This window comes from Protopterus annectens, chromosome 5.part1, assembly GCF_019279795.1.
Source record: "Protopterus annectens isolate FY-2018-M chromosome 5.part1, PAN1.0, whole genome shotgun sequence".
Classification (NCBI taxonomy): domain Eukaryota; kingdom Metazoa; phylum Chordata; order Ceratodontiformes; family Protopteridae; genus Protopterus; species Protopterus annectens.
Genome location: NC_056736.1, coordinates 277,817,847 through 277,840,291, shown reverse-complemented (window position 1 = coordinate 277,840,291; position 22,445 = coordinate 277,817,847). Strand labels below are relative to the sequence as shown.

The 22,445-nt window shown below is 35.9% G+C and overlaps 1 protein-coding gene across 1 annotated transcript in view; it reads left to right on the top strand.

Annotated features, from left to right (window-relative positions):
* The window catches only part of GART (phosphoribosylglycinamide formyltransferase, phosphoribosylglycinamide synthetase, phosphoribosylaminoimidazole synthetase), a 1,783,038-nt gene that overhangs the window by 1,533,353 nt on the left and 227,240 nt on the right, over positions 1-22,445 (top strand). The gene's annotated exons all lie outside the window — the stretch shown is intronic.

Below are 22,445 nucleotides of genomic sequence, written 5' to 3'. Positions count from 1 at the left end.
TATACTTTAAAGTCTTTATAATACAGCTTTCTTTTTAAGTTGCTAGTGTTCATATAAGAAAAATAAGGCTTTCATTCAGAATAGTCTGCAGCTCAGGTAGAGCCAACTAAATAATCCAATTCTTTTGTATAATTCTTTTAAGATCGCCTGTCCTTACATTAAAAGTAGTTGCATACCTAATTTTACTACATTGAACTCCCTTTTGTACCACTTCTTCTACCCCCTTAGAAAATATGGGTTTCAGAGAGGTTTCTCTGTCCTTTAACCCCATCACAAATTCTAAGAAGTTCTGTTTGATAACCATTATTTATAAATTCATCAACTATCTCTTCTAGCTGCTGATTAAACTTCTTCTCTTCAGTATTTAACTTACTGACCCTTCATTATTCCTGAAAACACGTGGTGCATACATACTTTGCTTATGCACATAACGGCAAGCATGGACGACTTTTTTTTGTGAATGCTGGTTTCTGTTCTTGCTAATTTTTTTTCTCCAGACATATCCAAGAACACTGTCTTTGTCAGAATGTTCCATTTTAAATTTAAGAACATTTGTCATGCCATTTAAATAAGAAACGTATTCATGCAGCTCAGCAAAACTCACTTTCCATACAAAAAAAAAAAAAATCCACAAATCTTTAACATTCAACCTTACTATTCAAAACATGCCTGTCACTATATATAAACTTTTCTTCCCACTGATACAATGCATATGTGTTGGCCACTGATGTCCCCATGGGCCACTCCTACCTGTTGCAAATAAGGCTCATCAAAGAGAAACACATTTTATTAACACTAGTTCCAGAAGTAAACAAATATTCTCTGTCTCATTTGCTGCCGTAGATGCTTCATTATTTAAAAATTCTCGTATGGCTTCAAGCCCATAATCATTCGGAATTACCTTGAACAGGGAAGTTGTATCCATTGTCACAAGTAAATAACCAAAATTCTCCTTCTGGACTTTTAACATGCCACTCCTTAAGTGTTCTCAAGAAGTCAGAAGTATCTTTAACCACACTAGGGCACTTACGCAGAAACTGGCATAGCCTTTTCTGCAGATATACGGACAGTGGTTCAATCACTCAACCCCTTCCTGAGACAGTAGGTCTCAGTAGTGGGTTGGTGAGCGACTTATGAATTTTAGGTATACCATACATCTGAGGAATTCTGGGACAAGGCACAGTAAAGTAATTGAATGATTCATTATTTATATCACCACTAAGCTGCAGGTCGTATATAGCCATGTTTACATCACCGATACTTTTTCTAACTTCATAAAAAGTAATTTCCTTAAGTGTGCTCATCATTCAACAACAGTTTTTGTGAGGCCATGTATTGAGTTTGATACATGATTACAGTGGCCCCCACCCTTATCAGCTTGTTTAATAATGATGTTAGTATCACTCAAAGGTTTTCATAGCTTCATACTCATCATACTTTAAATTATAGTAATTCTTTTTAACATCTTTAGCATGCAGCTGCCTAATTTCATTCTCACTTGCATTGTGAAATGCTGTTAAAACTGGATTGCTAATTGGTACAAATGTGCTTTGTTTTTTACACTTCAGAACATCAGTTTGACTATTTTTATACAGCAAATTCAAATTGAGTTCTTGCAAACAACTTTAAGGTGGTCAATGCTGTCACTGGCATCTGAACTACTTGGAATAAACTCTAAATTCTTCTCCAGCAATGAAATATGGGGATCTGACAAAATGTCTGAAGTTCAAAATACCTTTGTTTAAACCAGCTACTTTCCTGCTGCTTTGTTGTAATGCAGTGGGCTGCTGTTTTTTCTCTTGGCCCCACTCAATATCTTTCTCTGCTGTAACCGCCCTCGAGTTCTCTGCTGCACTGCAACTCTCTGGCAAATTTAGCTAAAAATACTTTTGTGCACAAGTCATATTCGATGTTTGCTGTACAATCCTTTTTTCTGATACCACCACCGCATCCATTAATTCACGCACTCCATTCTGGGCAGCCATACTCACTAGTCAAGAGCCATCACCAGTTAACTGAGAGACTCCCATGGCTGGGCAGCCATACTCACACTAGTCAAGAGCCATCAACAGAGAGACTGACATGGTACAGCAGAGCTTACAACAGGAAGAACAGTGTTCATACCCGCTCACTTCCTCTACAGTGACTAGCTGCATCAGAACTGGTACTCTGACATCCATCCTGTTCAATTGTTCTATGTTGCATTCCACTGATGTAGAGCAGGCAGCAATTGTATAATGCTCAACAAAGGCACCTACCTTATTCTGTCTACTAGCCGGTCCATACCCATGCTGTTGTGCCATGTTAAGAGTTTTGAAAAATATGTACATGCCAGGAAGCAATGTTCTAACACCCATCATTGTTTTTGACCACATCATGGTGTGGCTAAGTCTCATTTTTAGTGACTTAAAAGCATACATAATCAACTTCTAATTTACATGTCAGGAAGCATCATTCCAACTCCCTTCATGGTGTGTATTTAGTCCCATGTGACCAACTATGCTCACAATGAAGCTCTAAAAGGGTCAGGGAGTTGATGGTGCAGATTTCTGTGAGGTGTTCTGCATAGCTTTACAAACCCTTTCTTGGCAAGAATGCATATGAATTAAAAGTATTTAAATTAGTTTCAAAGCTGACTTACTGATGACGTGGGGGGAAGCCACCTTGCTGCCCTTGCACATCACACAGGGAATTTTGTAGTATTTTCTTGGAGACTCTCCTCCATCTTTGTCATTAACATGCCAAGCATGTGTCACAAAATCAAATTCTTCTCATTATGGATACAGTTCTGTTCTACTTTACAGTGCTGAATCGCTTGCAACTCCCTTTACCTTTTCCACCTCTCAGCTCTGGTTTCTATTCTCTTTATCTAACCCAAAGTAAAATTCTTTAGAAACAACTAACTGCTGCAAGCATTGAGATATTTAACGGTTTGCCTTTAGAAAGGTAGAATTTCAGCAAATGCAAGAAATGAGATACAACAGTGGATCAAAGCTTGAGATTCCATACGTTCATTTTGGTATGGGAGAACAAAATCTGCATATACACAGTTTTAATAGTGTTGATTTGATATAATTCAGTTGTAGCAGCAAAACTCTGTATTCTAAATGCCATAGAAACAAACGCAGGCGAAAAAGATATACTAGCACAGAGTGAGAAAAAGAATAAGTTATAGGTTCAAAGGTAAGTACTAGGCTAGCTGCCCTTGCAGGTCATTTTAAGCCTAGCCAGTTTCCTTTTTTGTGCTCAAATTAACCTATTCCATTTGGTTAGAAATTAGCTTTGCCCATTCCGTGGTCAATAATTTTATATTACCCCCAACAAGAATAACTGGGATCATATCCTAGATACTTTGAGGGGACCCATGCATGGAATAAAGCATTTAAGAGCTGCCTCTGTCCATTAGTAGTGCAGGGACAGTCTTGGGGTACAGTTTGTTTTTCATCCATAGAGCCAAGTTGTGCTTGAATATGGACAGGAATGAACTGTGTTTTTTATGTGGATGGGAAGTCTGTTCCAGAGCAGCAATATCCTCTGTGAGATGTCTCTCCAAACCATTCTGTTGATTTGCAAAAAAAAGATTTCCCTAGACATGGTATTTTTATGTCATTTGACTTGCTTAATGTGCAGTAAATCCATTGTTGTTGGGTCGGAGGATACCTTGTATGGCAGACACAGGTAATCTTAAGTCTGTAGTATACCGAGTATAGTGGCAGGGCATTGAAGTCTGTCCATATAGGACCTGTTTAGGCTTTATATCCTTTTAGTAAGGTATCTTAGTGAGCGTTGCATTTGTTGCATGTGTCTGGAGAGATGCATGCCAAATGTGGTATTGTATTCAGTGATTGGCCTAATGAGGGCTGAGTAAAGGTGGGCAATGACATCCCTAGCTGTAGACATAATCCCTTTCTGCAGTGTACGACTTTCTTGCAGCAGTGGTCACGTTGGTCAAAAGTTAAGTCACGATCCACCCAAGTTCCAAAATCCCAAATAACTGTCTCAACTCTTGTGGTATATTGTTAATGTGGTAGTTCCCTGGGAAAGATTACTTCGCAAAGAATGCAGTAATGCATTTTGTAGCATTTTGTTTGTCCATGATTTTTGCCTAGTTATTTGGGACAAACCTTCTTGCAGGATGATCACGTTATTTGGGGATTCAATGATTGTCCCAAGCTTGCAGTCATCTGCAAACCTAATCCGCTAGAGCCCTCAGAAAAGTAGATGCTAAACAGGAGAGGTTCCGGCACAGAGCACTAGGGGACTCCACTGGTAACTGGTCTCTCTGTGGATGTAGCTTCCCCTTTTGGTTTCCTGGATCCTATCTGTAAGTCAAGTTGGCAATCCACTAGGTGACATAGGGGTTTATTCCCAGTTTATTTAGCTTTTCTACTATGCTGAGTGGGAAACTGTCAGAAGCTTTGGCCAGGTCGAAGTATGTGATGTGCATTGTTTTCCTTCCATTGCTTTGGTGGCCTTTTCCTTGACTAATGTAAACTGAAACTAATCCAGTATTTGGCAGTTCCTTATGTCCTAATTGAGTGATTTTAGTTCCATGATCAGTCTTTCCATGGCTTTGCATATGAAGTTGGTCAGACTTATGGGTCTGTAATTGCCTGGGTCTGTGGAAGGCTCTACCTTAGGCAGGGAAGTGACTAACTCTTCTCCACTTGGTACAAAAGCTGTATGGAAGCTGAGATTGAACAGTGATGATAGGAATGTGGCTAACTTGTGTTTCATGCTACTTCAGATGCATCCAGGGATATTGTCAGGTCCCATCGATGCAGTATTTTTAGCTTTTGGTAGTACATTTTAAGACTAGGCCTTGTGTGATGGCTGGAGCCAAGGCAGTTTCAGGTATATCTTTAGGAACAGACTGAATGGAGAGAGGGGTAAAGTTAGAGCTAAATTTACCAGCCAAGTAGGTTCACTATGTCTTCAGTTTTGGTGTAGGTAACATCATTCACAATCAGCTCAGCATGTTGATACATTGTACTTTTTTCCCTTTAAGTATTTGTTTTTGCTTGAAGTAACATCTTTAAAACAATACATGAAAAAAGCAATGTGTAATGCATGTATAAAATTTTAAAACTATACAACATAACATTGTGAAACTATTTACACCGTTGTCTACACAGATTATGAAGTAATTGAGCATTGTGTTAAATATAAATTGTATTATTGCATGTTCTTGTCTATTTTCACCAGTATTTCCATTACTGTCATCCAAGTGTTGCAATATGAAGTAGTTCTGTTGGTTCAATTCTTCAAGGTAGAGATTTCCATATGACCAACTTTTAAGGCAAGATTTTTGAATTCATTGAAGGTAGGAAAAGTCACACTTATCCAGTGAATGGTGATGATCTTTCGAGCTATAGCTAATGATGTCCAAATTTTTTTTTTTTTTTTTGGAACACACTTTGGTATGGGTGCATTAAATAGGATTATTGATTTAGTTAATAGAAAGTTATTAAAAAGTCTGAAAAAAATGATTGTTTCAGTATATACACTGTGGCATTTACTTTCTTCTGCTCCTCTTTCTTGATCTCGCCAAAGCCTTCGACATGGTCAACCACCAACTACTCGTACACAAACTTAAAACTATTCCCCCTAGATGTCTAGGCTATCCAGTGGTTCAAATCTTATCTAAGTGGAGGATAACAGGCTGTACTATGGCAGAACAAACTATCTTCCCTTCTCCCTATCACCCTTGGGATCCCTCAGGGCTCTATATTAGGACCCCTATTATTTTCTGTCTTTATTAATGACCTGTACACAGTCATCCCAACAGCCACCTGCATTCAATATGCGGATGACTCTACTTTGATTTGTTCTGCCACCTCCCCTTTAAGTCTGCAGACTCTATCCCAAAATGTTTTTAATACCGTCAAAAATTGGCTCTGTAATCAACGTGTCTCCTATTCCATCCTAACAAAATGAAGCTACTGCTTTTCTCCCCCACTCATAAAGCCTCCGCTCCAACCTTAACTATAAAATCTAACAATGGCACTGTCATTGTCCCAGATCCCTATACCAAACTCTTGGGTATAATAGTTGATGATACCCTCGATATGCATATTAATCAAACTATTAAAGTTAATAAAAAAACTTGGCTCACTAGACAAGATCAAACCTTTTCTCACTCCACTAGCTAGGATGGTAATTGCCCGTACACATCTACTTTCCACCCTCCTTTATGCATCCCTCTCTTCACAAACTTGAGTAAGTCTGACCTTAAATAAACTCTCTGTCTGCTTTAATCATATTGCTAGATTTGCCACTGGAGCAGCATACAGAACATACCACTGTCTCAACCTAAAAAATCTAGGGTGGCTAGAATTACCTATCTCACTTCAGTACAATCAGCTAATAGCGCACAAAATTCTCTACCAACCTGAAAACACACCCGTACTTACAAAAATTATCACCCCTTACAGCAACCTCAAGACACCTTCACTCATCCAACAAATTACTAGTCCAAACCCTCAAAAGCAACAGCTCATCTGGAGACTCTCTATATGCCAACTCTGTTGGCAAAATATGGAACTCGCTTCCTGCTGAGCTTATTTCAGAATCCGTTCAACCCAATTCAGGAAAATGTAATGCAGTACTTTAAAAGACAATGTCCTTGCTCTAATCCTGACGAACTCTAGCAGTATAAACATGTGCTAAAGGGGTCTTTTGGCCACCCCTACATTGCTTCCTAATTGTTACTCCATAACAAAATCAGATTTATGTATGACATAATGAATGACTTTTATCCTATGTATTGTATTTGTCACAGTACTTTAACTTGTTTAATGTAACAGTTTTTCTCTATGTATGGAGTTTTTCTCTCTGGGTCTCCGCTGAAAATGGACAGGTATCCAGTCGGACTATCCTGGTCAACAAATGTAAAATAAATTTACATTCATAAATATTTTGCTAATCCGCTTTTAATTTTTTCTCACATCTCCAACATAGTTCTTTAGCAAATATTAAGGTTAATTTGTGAGGTGTAAAAAAAAACTTGTATGTAGGAATCTCCATGTAAACAATTGCCAATATTTTGAGGATTTAGGGATAATTTTTTTATCATCCTCTGGAGGATGACCATTTACTAGTGTATAGTAATTCCAGTATGTTTTTGTATGGTATAATTTTGTAAATGTTAGACAACCATTAATTTGAAAAGGTTGCTTTGTAATAATTGTAATGGGTGGCACGATGCCAGGGCACTTCTATGGGCTAGGCTTGTAAAGGCTCCAGGGTTATTAGCCTAGTACAAACCTATGAATAAGCTTAGAAGTGTCATGTCCAACAGACGTCTGCATTAATTCTGTTTTATTTATAATATATTGCCTCCGGGCTTGAAGAACTAACCACATGTCTTTATCTATGTTGTATTTGATTGTTGGATAAGACTTTTCATAGCTCTAATTGATGCCAAAATAATACATTTCCTTTAAGTGCATTCATCTAATAAGTTTGAAATGTTTCAAGATTATTAGATGTAAAGGTTATAGGAAAGAGTAGGAAGAACCATGAGTTGATGTTAGGATTTTTATTTACAAATTTCTTAATTAGATAAATAATTTTATTTTCTAGAATATAGTCTTTAAGCATCTAGTAAAAAGAATTTGATAAAATTAACAAGCGATCTTGAATGCGAGTGCTTAGTTTCTAACCAGATTTGTTCATGAATTTGTTTCCATATGAAAGTAAGAGGAGTTTAACCATAATGTTATTTTTTTAACAGCAGCAGATAGAACATATGTCTCAATATCTGGTAAATTAATTCCGCCATCCTCCCAATCCACCAGATGCTTGTTCAAAGCAATTCAAGGTTTATATGGAATCCATAGAAAATTTAATATCAATTTATTATATTTTTGAATAATATGTTTAGGAGGAGGGCGAGAGAACTTGTATGATATTGAGCAGACTCAGGAAAAGGACTTAATGACGAGTTCCCTTTAAAACCCTTGCTAAAAGGAAGAGCATTGAGAAGGTGATTTGTTTTTATTTTTATTTTTGTATTGTAATTCCTTTTTTGCAATGTAATTCTATTTTTTACACATTTCATATATTGAAACAAATATATTTAATTCATATGTCATTTTGGTTTTAGATTTTTATTGTATGAGCATGTATATTTAAAATTGGTTTTAATAGGGTTAATTTGCCTAATGAATTGATGAGTCACATTATTAAAATGTGTAGGAGCATTGTTGGAAAGTCTGAAGCAGTAGAGAATACTGTGAAAGCGCTTACGAGCAAACCTTTACTAGTCTTAATAAATCCTTTTATTCTGGATAACTGCCGTTTGCTTTACCTTGACTTATTTTATTTCTATAGAGTTAAATGTTTGTAAGGAATAATTGGTATCAGACAAAGTCAAAAGTATATCTTCAGCAAAAAGATGGAGTTTTAAGTTTAGTGCTCTGTTGATTTGTATACCTTTAATTTTGTTATCTAACGTTGTTTGCAAAAGGCTCCATCAGTAGTGCAAAAACAAAAAAGGGTGACAAGGACATCCTTTAGTCCCTTTCATAGTTGAAATGGGTCCAGATCTATGGGAACCTAATTTGACATGTTAGAGTTTTCATACAAGGATTTGATTAGTGTATTAAAAGTTATAGGGAATTTATATTCATTTAAGACTAAAAATAGGTAATTCCAATCAACAGAATCAAAGGCACTGTTGATATCTAAATAAATTATAGTGAAGTCTAAGCCTCTAAGATTATGATCAATTAGTGCCAAGATTTATTTATTTATTTTACATTTGTTGACTGGGATAGTCCGTCTGGGTGTGAGCCCATTTTCAGCGGAGGCCCAGGGAGAAAAGCTCCAATCAAACAAGAACAACATTGGCAGGTACAGTGTCTGTTTTACATAGAATTTTACTGAAATATCTAGAGACAATAAAGTACAATAGGCACTTTAGTGAAACTGAGAACGTTATTACAGTAAAGTGTGTGTGTGTGTGTATATATATATATATATATATATATATATATATATATATATATATGTGTGTGTGTGTGTGTGTGTGTGTATATATATATATATATATATATATATATATATATATATATATATATATATATAAAATTATTTATTTATTTATTTTTTAGAACAGGGGATTCTTTATAAAATGCCTGTGATAATGTTAAAAGTCTGTCTGATCTTCATATGTTAGAATCAAACATTTTCTCCCCTATCTGCAAAAATTGCCATAAACCTTTTATAGTCTACATTTACTAAGGTTATGGGCCTATATGAAGAGCAAAGTTTTCCATCTTTACCAGTTTGTATTGGTGATATTAATGAATATTTCCAGGAGGGATGTATATTTATATTTTGACTGTAGTGTATAGTTTAAAAAGTAAGGTTTGGGTTGGTAATAGTTTGCACATCTCTGATATGTTGTCTGGACCAGGGGCTTTATTTGTCTTGAGTTTGTGATTTTAATTCAGTTATAGTGATTGATTTAAAATATTTATTTGTTCTTGTGTTAACCTGGTAACGATATTTTTAATAAGATATAGTTTGATTTCATTGGGTGATGGATCCTGGGGACTTGAAGTGAGTATTGTAGTGGTCTGAAGGCTTCTAAAAATGGTTAAATCAGTAACTTCTTTGTGTGGGAAAAGTGTAGTTTTATTTTTTTAGATTTAATGTTTTGTTCTGTTTGCTAATTGTCTCTGATAAGCAGGGTTCATAGTGTAAGAATTTAGTTTGATTTTCTCTAGGTTAATCATGATTTTGCAATGTTTGAACAAGTTCTGGAATTAGATCAGTACTTTTTTGTATTTCTAACTTAAGCTTAGCTACTTTATTTTGATACGTCTTTGTTCCATGTTTTCTTTTTGTTAATATATCAAGATAAAACTATGCCATAAATGTATGCTTTTAGAGAGTCCCAAATGTATATTTTTGGTATGTCCTCTAAGATTCACTTCAAGGAAGGTCTTTATTTCCTTTACATAAAATTCTTTAAAACTGTTAATTTTGTTATATATGAAGGTATTCTAGTGATGGGGATTGAATGAACAGGTACGAGATCTATTAAAAAAAGAATGCATTATGATCTGATAGGGGACACTTCATGACTTTGACTCCTACTAATTTTATTGTTAAATCATTTGATACATATTTCTTATCAATTCTAGAGTGGGAATTATGCCTGTGTGAATAGAAGGTAAAGAATAATGAATTTGAGACTGCAAATTCGTTGATATCCTTAATATGTGCTGTATCTGTGAATGTTTAAAGTGCTTTTGATGTGGGAGATTTTCTTTTAAATTTTGAATCTATCTTTATCATCTGTAATGCAATTAAAATCTCCCACTAATATTAAACTGCCTTTTGCAAATTGTATTGTATCTTCAAAATGATTAACTGTTTTTACTCCAGCTCCTGGAATCCAACATAGATTAACTAGTGGTACATTTTTCTATTCATTTCAATGGATACTAAGCAAAGCATAGCAGATGAATCATAAGTGTTGATTATTTTAGGAGTAGTGTTTCTGAATAAAATAGGCACTCCTTTCTTTGTTTAAATTCACAACTCACAAAGTGCGTATTATTTAACTTGTTTATATCTTGCTCTAAAAGGTGTTTCTTGTAGAAATACTAATTGAAGTCTATGTAAATATATTTAAATAAGCTTCTCTTTTTAATATTTAAACCATTAACACTGATAGACGCATCACATTTTTAGTCCAAGTTTGAAGTTATATAACAGTGTATATGTATGGAATTGGCTATTAAATATGGATTTGGAGAATGATTCAGATATTTTCTTATATAAAATTAATGTACATTTCTGATAAACACCAAACTACAAATAAAGAAACTTACAAATTTAAAAATTCTAACAAAAAATAATTAAGCACGGAGGTAGTAAACCTCTTGCCTGGTTAAAACTACCCAAGCAAACCTTCTAAATTTTAATGAGTAAATCAAACGCTCTCCTCTTCATAGTTTAAACTCTAACATTTTAGTATAATTTCATGTGCTCAGCATACATTAAAACTGTGTAAATTATTTCTGAATTAATTACTAATTGAAATGAACATTTCTTAGATACTTATAGGTACCTGAGAGTCATCAGATATCATAAAATGCATTATTACAGGAGTACATTCAAGCTTTGCAATTAAGTTGTGTAATTAAACCTAAATATTAACATACAATACTATAATACAGGTTTGTAATTTTGTGTTTTATTACAGCTTTATCATTGTTAATACACACACAGTTTGTCGGTTAATGTACATCCAGATTCAAATCTAAGCTAATATTAAGGCATTTAATGACTCCATATAACTCAAATTATTCAACATTAATTCCCAACTATTCTTAGTGTATAGTTGGGTCTTGAAATTGAAAGTGAGCATTGCAATACATGTTGTTTTAATGTATGGTGTGATACCAATGTAAATAAATATGTAAAGCTCTGTTAATCTATTGTAGTCTTCCCTTAGATTCCATATATACTTCATGAAGTGTTTCATTTTCTTGTCTTCTATAAAGCCTAAATATATTTGTCTAAATATCTGTAGAGTTTGTAGTAGTAAAGTAAAAGAAAATAGTGTGCACATTTACAGTTTTTAGTAGCATTTGTAGTAACTGATGACACAGCCAAATAGTGATGCAGTAATGAGTGGTAGTGTTGGGTGACGTTTCTTTCTGCCGGCTTATGCCTCATTTGAACACAGTCCAGTTTTACTGAACTACTAACTGAGATATAATTGGTACAGGAATAGAAATATCTAAATTTTGCTGTTAAAACTTTAATTTATAATTTTAAGTTCAGTGTAATCGTGAAAATGTCAATGTTAAAAGGTCCGTTAACACAGATGCCTTAATCAAGCAGACCAGTGTGTTTCTTGGTTTTATACTTCCTGTTAAAAAAGAAGGCATATAGTTTGTCATGGCTGCTGAGCTTCTTTTGATTGAACAATACTTTTAGTAAGTTTAGTGTTATGCATTGAATAAAACTCCCAAAAGCAGTGTTTTCTCAAACATTAAACTGAAGCTGCATGTAATTTTTTTTCTTCTCTCCCTTTTCTTTCCCTGCTAGCAAGTCAGATTCATTAAACTGCAAAATACCATATCTAGATAAGGCAAACAAAACAGTCCCTTATGCTTGTAGTCAGCAATGACTAAGACAAGTTATATTAATTTATAATTTCGTCAGGTTCTGTTTTATTTTTGGTCGCTTTTCCTCTAACTGCTGCAATTTCAAAGGTGATTATGCACATAGAAAGGGTACGAGTAACTTGTCTCAGTTCTGCTGGATAGTCTTTTTAGTGTGTGTGTGTGTGTGTGTGTGTGTGTGTGTGTGTGTGTGTGTGTATACATATGTATATATTTGTCCCCTTCCTGATTTCTTATTTTTTGCATGTTTGTCACACTTAAATGTTTCAGATCAAATAAGTGTAAATATTATACAGATAACCCAAGTAAACACAAAATGCAGTTTAAGTGATTATTTTATTTTTTAAGGGGAAAAATATCCATACCTACATGGCACTATGTGAAAAAGTAATTGCCCCCTAAACCTAATAACTGATTGTGCCACCCTTAGCAGCAACAACTGTAGTCAAGCGTTTGCGATAACTGGCAATGAGTCTTTCACATCGCTGTTGAGGAATTTTGGCTCAGTCTTAGCTGAATTGTTTTAATGCAGCCATATTGGAGGGTTTCTGAGCATAAACCACCTTTTTAAGGTCATGTCACAGCATCTCAATTGAATTTAAGTCCGGGCTTTGACTAGGCCACTCCATAACCTTCATTTTGTTTTTTAAGCCATTCAGAGGTGGACTTGCTGGTGTGTTTTGAGTCATTGTCCTGGTGCAGAACTCAAGTCCACTTCAGCTTGAGGTCATGAACTGATGGCCGGATTTTCTCCTTCAGGATTTTTTGGTAGAGAGCAGAATTCATGATTCCCTCAATCACAGCAAGTTGTCTAGGTCCAGAAGCAGCCCCAGACCATCACACTACCACCACCATGTTTGACTGTTGGCATGATCTTTTTCTGAAATGCTGTTACTTTTACGCCAAATGTAATGGGACGCACACCTCCCAAAAGGTTCAACTTTTGTTTAGTCAGTCCACAGAATATTTATTTTACATTTGTTGACTGGACTAGTCTTACTGGATACATGTCCATTTTCAGTAGAGGCTGGAGGAGAAAAGCTCCAAGACGCATAAAAATACAATATAGAAAGTTGCAACAGTCCAAGCTTAAAACAGCTGTTAAAAAATACAATACTCATCGTGAGCATAACACACAGTAAAAGGTAATGTACAAGAGATGTTACTATACACATATATTTAAATTGCAGTAACATGGTCTTTTGGTTCTTTAAGGATAAGTCTTTAAAGGTGAAGAGTATCCATTAGTGTAAAGGAAGAAAATATTTTGAAATAATCAAAATGTAACTCAATAACAAAAGAAAAAGTTACAAGAGTCACCAGTTACAGGCAGCAATAATACATCCTTCCTTGTTCTAAATATGCTGTAGCAATCAGCACCGCACGACAGGCAATTTCCAAAAGATTTCTTTAATGTAAACTTAAAACACACAAAAACGGATCAAGTGCTTTCATCCACGTAACGTGGACTTCATCAGAATCAATTAACTAATACATTTCACAGTATTTTTCCAGAAGTCTTGGATCATCAAGACTTTTTTTTTTGCAAAAATGAGACGAGCATTTATGTTCTTTTTGGTCAGCAGTGGTTTTCGCCTTGTAACTCTGCCATGCATGCCATTTTTGCCCAGTCTCTGTCTTATGGTTGAGTCATGAGCACTGACCTTAACTGAGGCAAGTAAGTCTTACAGTTCTTTAGATGTTCTGGGTTCTTTTGTGACCTCTTGGATGAGCCCATCTCGGCGCTCTTGGGGTAACTGTAGGCCGCCCACTACTGGGAAGGTTCACCACTGTTCCGGGTTTTCTTCATTGGTGGATAATGGCCCTCACCATGGCTTGCTGGAGTTCCAAAGCTTTAGAAATGGCTTTGTAACCTTTTCCAGACTGATAGTTGTCAATTACTTTGTTTCTCATCTGTTCCGGAATTTCTTTAGATTGTGGCATGAATGATGTCTTCCTTTTTGGGATCTTTTGGCCTACTTCACTTTGTCTGACAAGGTTCTATTTAAGTGATCTCTTGATTCAAGAGGTCTGGTAGTAATCAGGCCAGGGTGTGGCTAGTGAAATTGAACTCAACTTTCCCAGAAATGTGATGTAACCAGAGCTGCTTCATGATTTAACAAGGGGGGCAATTACTTTTTCACATAGGGCCATGTAGGTTTGGATATTTTATTTCCTTAAATAAAATCATCACTTAAAAACTGCATTTTGTGTTTACTTGGGTTATCTTTGTCTAATATTTAAATTTGTTTGATCTGAAACATTTGTGTGACAAACATGCAAAAAATAAATCAGGAAGGGGCAAATACTTTCATTGCACGTGCACTGTTTATTGTGTACATATATATATATGTATATATGTACAGATTTATGTGTGTGTATATATATATATATATATATATATATATATATATATATATATATATATATATATGTATGTATGTACATATATATATATATATATATATATATATATGTATGTATGTATGTACATATATATGTGTGTATATATATATATATATATATATATATGTATATATATATATATATATATGTATATATATATTCCCCCCTTTTTCTTTCTTTTCCTTCATCTCTTCCTTTTCTCCTTTTTTTCTTCTTCCCTTTACTTTTTCTTATTCCTTTTCCACCTTCTGCTCCCCCCCTTTATTTTTTTGATAACCACATATGATAGCTGGTCTATTGAACATTTTCAGTTACCACCCAATCGTGTGTTAATACAAATGCAGATTTAGCTTTGCAATTTTACAGAAATTTTCATAATGGTGAGCATGATTTTTAAGATATCAATAATGTTCACAATTGTGCAATCTTAAATGGAGCTTTTTGGATTTGGGCCATGTAATGCTTGCTCACTATTGCATATCTCTAAAAAGCTTTTATGTATATGCTCATTTTTTTAATAGTAGGTCACCATAGATATAGCCAGTAGTCATTGTTATAGTCTCTGCTGTCCCAAATGTGATACTTCCTTTTTCAGGGATAAATTAGTGTCCGAAATCTATCTGTCCTCCTTTAGCTAGAAAGTTGCCACTGCAGTCTCCTAGAAGAGAGCTGCTTTCGCAGTTTATAGTTTGCATTCTGTAGCAATTTCAGTATCTGTTAATACTTCTGCCCTGCCAATCCCACACTGCCTTCATTGCATTCTACTAATTTGCAGTAAAGCAGTTTGTGGTATGGGCAGTAATTGTGCAGCATGTTTTTTGCATTTATTTTTTTCCTTTTCTGTAAGGCTCACTTAGAGCTTTTGTTTTTTTGACTGTGCTCTTCGAACTGGTGGCTGACATCTGTAGTTAAGTGACTGCTACGTCAATGGGCCGCTTCCGCTTAGTGCCAGTGCTCTGTGAATTGAGATTTGAATGCGAAAAGCCTCGTGAGCTCAGTGGGAGAAAAAGTGACGCTTTTAGTCCTTCAAAACAAGGTAGAGATCGAGCTAAGGAGCCCTAGTAAGCTTGCATATTTAAAATATGAAACAGAGTGTCATTATTGATGTATTGTGCTTAGAAATAAAGCACATTGTGCATTTACTTTAATACATTGATCGCAGCCGCAGAAAACACTCAAATCCTCGCAACTACACCTCCAACGGTTGCCATCTGTAGCAACCTCACCAAAAAAAGCAAAACGATCTCTCAAGAGCACAAATTAATCATTTCAAACACAAGCCATTCACCCCAGATGCTCACAAAGGTCCCCCTTGTCCACCATTCCAACACACATGACACCGACTAAACGACATCTAATAACCCCAGAGAGGTCACATAGTGCGAATAATGTATGGATCGTTAACTTAAATTACTGGTATAAACACTGTGAGGGACTCATCGGTGCATGGATATAAACCAGTTCTGTGTGCATTAATGTGAAACATTTAATTTTAACATTATACTAATGACAAAGGTTCATTGACCATATTAGTTAATGGAAGATTATTGAGATTGAAAAGTTCACCTTAGTTAATTGTGGAAGTTAATTATCAGATTTATGGATCACTTACACGTATATAATGATGAGAAAATAATCAGTGAATTCATTGCCCAGTGTTAATTTGCTTCAGCAAATTGATAACCAAATAAAATATTTAAGCAGGCAATAAGTAGTGATACTATGTATTTGTTACTAGTAGTTAAGAAACTTAAGCAAATACGTTCATACAGCATTAAACTGGATGTAAAGGATTTGGTTTATTTTTGTTTTATAAATGACTATTAAAAAGAAATTATTTTTAAATTCCAGGAATAGTTATTTGATTGAAATTTTCTATGGAAAAATAAAGAAAAAATTAAAGTACCTGTATTTATAGTTTATTTCTAGGGAGGGAATTTTACATTAGTGTAATATCTTGACAGGAACAATCACATGTAATAAATTAATTTTTATTTGTCCTTCAGTTTTTTTCTTCTTTTTTTCCAACCATTCTTATCTGCTATTCTTTTGGTAGTACTGGTAGACCAATCCATTGCTTCCAATATATTGTCTTTGAATAAGTATTTTGTTGCCAAATCCACTGAGACAAATATTTTTGTCCCTTCAGGAAAAAAGATTTTGTCTGGTTTGGAATAATAAATGCGTTTTCGGCTGTTTCTTTTTTAATGCTTTTATCAAGGAAAATTATTTTCTTTTTTAAACCACAGTTGAAGAGTAGTCCTTGTCAAATCTAATTAGTGTAGCTTGATATTTAATAGGCAAATTAGCACAAGCAATTTTTAAGATGAGTTCTTTATCCTGACTAGAAAAAGTCTCAATTATAGATCTTGACTTAGTTTTTGCAGCAGCAGATTTTTCTGATGTAATTATGGATCTGTGTGCACTCAATGCCATAGGAGAGTGATTCATGTAAATTCATTGTCGAAGGGAATCCAGGATGTGAGGAAATTAAGTTGTCTCCTTAGGTTTTTCTCAGGAAGCCCTTATATCCGAATGTGCCTTCTTGATCTGTTTTCCAGGTCATCTAATTTGTCCAGTAAATAATCAAATATTCTGTCTGGTGCTCCTCTTCAGAAAATCTAGTCTCCATATCATTTAATGATTGTTCCATAGCAGATATTTGGCTCTTTTGTTACATAATTTACTGAAGTTGTTCCAGTTGAGAGTATTTGTCTTAGAGTCCAATATGTTGTCCATTTTCAGTTTTCAGCGACAGATCCTTGGATGTTTGATCATAAAGAATGCAGGTCTTGTTTGAGGGAAGAATCCTGTGAAGACCTTTTTGTATGTCTCATTCTGAACAGCTGAGAGAATTGTTCTTGCATGGTTGAATTTGACAGGAATTTTTAAATGCCAATTGTTAAGTCCTTTAGTAGATGTCCCAAGATTCCTTAATGGTATTGATGATGAAATAATCCTTGATATGTTTAAATTATAAAATTCCTGTCATTGGCTTGGGTAGCTGTTTTAACATCAGACCATGCTTCTGAAGATTTTATTAAGCTCCAGAGTTTTTCAATGACGTGTTCTAACATTCTTGCTCTTTTCGTCAAAATTCTTTTCCCTTTATTATAAAACTTGTTGATATCATCCGTCCATGTAGGTTTGTTTCCAGGGTTTGCCCTGCCCTTGTTTCTATGGAGTGCCGTGCAGCTGTTTACATGCTGTTTATAGTATGGTGGTGTAAGTTTTTCCTTATAAAGTGGAGTTTACTCTGTTTGGTGGAGAATTGAAGCTTGCTAGTGTACCACTTAAGAAAAGGTAGTTTGTCTTAAAGAAATTTCTGAAGGCACCTTGGGTGGAAAGGAGCTCTGGTTTCAGTTTTATTTTGAAGGAGACTGTTTTATGGTCAGATATAACAAGTGATGAACATATGCAAGGGGTGGTGCAAGATGCTCCCATATTAATAAGGACAATATTTAAGATGCCACTCCTCTCAGTGGGTACTTTGTTTCAGGGCATTTGTACTGACAGAGTGCAGAAATATCTGTGCTTGTGCACTACTGGGTGATGTAGGTTTCTCAGTCTAGGATTGTTTAGATCACCTACAAAAGGGTATTTGGTTTAATACTGAGTGATTCTAGTTTCTGTCGGTAGGCATTGTAGCTTTGTACATACTAGGAGTACTTTAGCTAGCTACTGTATAGTACAGTACCTTTTCTGATCGTTATTTGGACAATGAAGCTCTAGTGCATCATGCTGCTTTACCTGCCTTGGTGAGAGTCTCTTCTGGATGTAGATTGGGACAGCGCCATCTTTTTTCCTCTCCTGCATAGTAGTTGGTCAAAACGTGTGAAGGTGTTTTAGCCCTTGCATGGCCAGAGTGTCGTCTGCTGTTTTAAACAATGTCTCAGCCACTGCACAGATGTCTGTGTCCTTCAGGGTGAGAAGGGCTTGTAGGGCATGGAGTTTATTGATTTGGTTCCTAGCATTGATCCCCATAGCACCCTAATATTTTCCTTTGCTTGTCATGTTAGGTTTATCAAGTTGGCATTGCCTAAAAAAAGCAGTATGGGGAGTGAACAATATCTTTGCCAATAATTGAAGCTTGACTTGGGACAGATGCAGGCCATCCCTGACAATGAAGTGTGGTCTGTTGATTATATCCTCTCAGGCTGTCAAGTATTGGACCCCTTTTGAATGACACCAAAAACTAAGCCAATTATTGAAGTTATTTTTTGCTCGTATTGCAGCATCATCTTTGAAGATAGAATGCTGCTCATTGCTAGGTTCATAACTGACTTGAAGACGTAGTCTGAGAGCTCCGTAGTGTCTGTTTCCATAGAGCCCCAGAGGTACAGCTCAAGTCATTGACACCAGCATGAATTTTAACAGATTACGTAGCAGTACTTTATCAAGGACCTGAGTGCATGGGGGATCTGACAGATCCTGGTGCCAGACAAGAAACTAACCATCACTCTCTCCTTACTCAGCCTGGTACGAGGCACAGCTTTGTCTTCCAATGAAATCACTTATAATTAAAATGTTTAGGTTGATGCCTGCCTGGCCAGCATCTGTCACTTTGGGTCTCGTTGTGCTATGTAACTAGGTAGGCTTTACTTGCTGTGTGTGCTTTGAACCAGTGTTGTTTTGGAGGTCTTTGAGGTTTAAGCCAGTTAATGTTTAGAACTTCAACATATGATGGCATTAGAGAGGTGTGATGTGTGGTATACTAACTATTTTAATGTCTTAGTTTACAGTGCGAGCGATTTTGCCTCCAAAGATATTATGCATGTACATCTCTCGCACTCTGCTATGCTGTTTGATTAATTGATGATCGTCAGACAGCATGAGAATTCTTGCACTGTCTCAAGATACCTGTCTCAAACCGGTTGGATAGAGAAGTTGAGGAATTGCTGGTCCATTATACTGACAGGAATGACTCTGGGGCAGGAGTGCTGCTCTTGAGACTCTGTTTAGAGTTTGGTATTGGGATAATGTGTGGGTGTAGACTTGCTTACTGAGTGTTTACAGTTCAATACAAAACAACTAGGCTGGAAATGTCCTGCTGCCAACAAGAACCAGTAAACTAATCGTAAAAAAAAAAATAAAAACAAAATCACTAATTTAATACTAAAACTGGTGCATGTGGTATCAGTACTCAATATTAAGGAATTTTGTCAAAGGTCTTTTAGCCCGATGAGTAGTTTAAGTGGAGAGACTTTGCAAAATGATAACTTGTGTGTTTATTGTCAACAGCAAATGGAGAGGGAGGGAATTATGGTCCCAAGTTGTCATAATGGGAAGGCAGCAATTGATGCACTGGGTTTAAGGATACAACTACAACAGGGTGGGAGGGAAAACAATTAGACCCTCATCTCTGAGCTGACTGGCCTGGAACTGTCTTAATTCAAATACTAGTTCTGAACTAGCCTGACATATACTCAGTAGATTAGAATGAAATTAGGGTTTAATACCAACAGTTGTGCAACATGTAGGGTAAGGTAACAGTGGCCTGTAATGATTAAAGCTTTTTATCTGAGCATAGGTAAAACAGAGTCCTCAGTAATTAGTCTATAATGAAAATAGGCATGTTGTACTTTTACTGTAGATTCACATAAACAGTTTTGAGTGTTAAATGGTGAACAGCGTATGTCATGAACACAAGCAGGGATGATGATAATTAAAGCTTACACGTGGGAATCTGCAGGGGATTAACCCAGTGAAGCTCTTCTGCTTGCATAAAACTTGCATTCTGATTAGCTGAAGAGCATGAGAGGGGACTTAAAGTTTAAATCAAAATACTTTAGCGTGTAATGTATTTACAAAGATTTATGCGCATATTTAAGTTGACCATCAGTGATAAGTAGCATGAGTTGCTAGATGAGGTATACGTAAATGTTTTTGGTTATGAGCTGATGGTTTGTACTAATATGGGTGAAACGTGTAGATTCTCTCTGGTGGCAGTTGTAAGATGAAGGTGGTGAGAGAGTTGTAATGGTGGCAGGGTTATCCAGGTTATGTAGTTCCTGACTGACTGGGACTGTTTCATGATATGCATAGCTGCTACCAATTTATGTGTAATAGTACTGGGTTTATGTATGTACTGCTGACACCAAGTAAAAAGAGGAATGATTGACCTTAAGAGCATATGGTAAATAAATGCACTCTGTTGCCAATACCTGAAACACCCGGGTAAGGATTGCACTATACAACTCTAGGTCATTTATAATCCCTGGCTCCTCAGAATTTCATCAACATCAGGCTAAATTCATTGTCCATCAGTGCAGTTTTATTAACAGTGACAAAAGCTTGACCAAGATATATTGTGCATTCTTTCTAGGAGGGGTTGATTGCATCTTCCCAATGTGAATGGCTCTTCCCTGTTTTCATGGTGATGCTGTCACCAGACTGACAATGCTAGCATACCAAAATACAATTAATGTTTAACCTTAAAATAAGCCAGCATTAAATATTTATGCAATTGCAATAAATTGAGCAGTAATGTTTTGAGCAGCTGAAGCTGACACCATTCCAGTCCACATATCCACAAGCTATTAATCACCTGACACAGGCATTTATACGTGAATAGTAAAACTCTACTTTAAAGAAATAAAATTAAATGATGGACTTCGTAAGTTGCTTGGACATTTCATTTTACAATGTGAGCGAAGTGCAAAATACGTGGGTTTGGCATTAGGAAGAATTCTACATAGCAGCTTATCTGGATCTAGGACTACCAGTAGCTGAAGTGATGTACTGAATTTTTGTTTAACCTCTGACTTAGAAGTTGAAACAGTTATTGCATAATTCAGAAGAGAAAAAGGAATCCAGCAGTATCCAGACTGGAAATTGTAATTTTGTAAAGTTTTCAGTTGTTGCACCGGATTTGCAAAATGCCATCAATGAGATATTTTTCTGACAGATAACACTGCCTTTGTGCCTTTTCTACTCCTCAGTTCATGTTCTGTGCTTATTGAGTTCAGGTTCACTGCTTGTTATGCAGGTGGTCTCCCTGCTTCCATCTCAACTTCCAAAGGCATGTTCAGCGTCATTGCCCAGGGCCATTCTTTCCATGCTCCTGAATTCATGGTCATTGTTTGTCCCAAGTCATGCTCCCCACCCCCTGCCTTCCTTCGATCATAATGCTTATGGATGATGCTTCATAGCTCCAGAGCTTGCGGTTTGTTCCTTATCACCTGTGGTTTACATGTTCTCCCAGTGGTCATGTGGTTCTTCCACCATCCAGAAGCTCACAGTTTGACTACTTTACATCCTGTATTAGTAATAGTTTTTGCTTTTTTTCCTTTCTGCTTGAATTATGGATGAAAAGGATCTACATACAGACTTGGTCAACTCACATGTTTGTTAAATGTTTATTAAATAATTAACTTGATAAACTTTGGTGCAAAGGTCAAGCAAGTTAAAACTGGTGAGTACAGCAATTCCCTTTCACCATGCTTATGGGAGACTTTTTAACAGTCGAGCACAACAGGGGTGCAAGGTAGAATTTGTGTGCTTGCCCAAACAAATGTAGCAAGTAATGGTGCCTGTTTAACTGGTAGATGGTTTTAAAAAATCAGCATTTTGTTGCACTTGCATATAATATAGTTCTCTGTAAGAAAGAAAGCATGTGCGACTAGTGCATCAGAACGAGGCATAAATTAAGCATAATGCAAAATGTTCTGCTGTTCATGTAGTTTTAAAAAAATATATAGCATAGGGCTGCATGAAAAAATGTGAAGTAGTTTTCAGTTGGGTTTTAGACTGTGGCATTTGTGCTGTAGGATTAAATGTGTATGTATTTTGGTGTTTGTACTGTAATAACATGGGTACAAATGCATGACTTAATTTGGGCATGCCTTCATTTCATTTTGTTTGCATTTCATTTCTTCATATTCGGTTGTA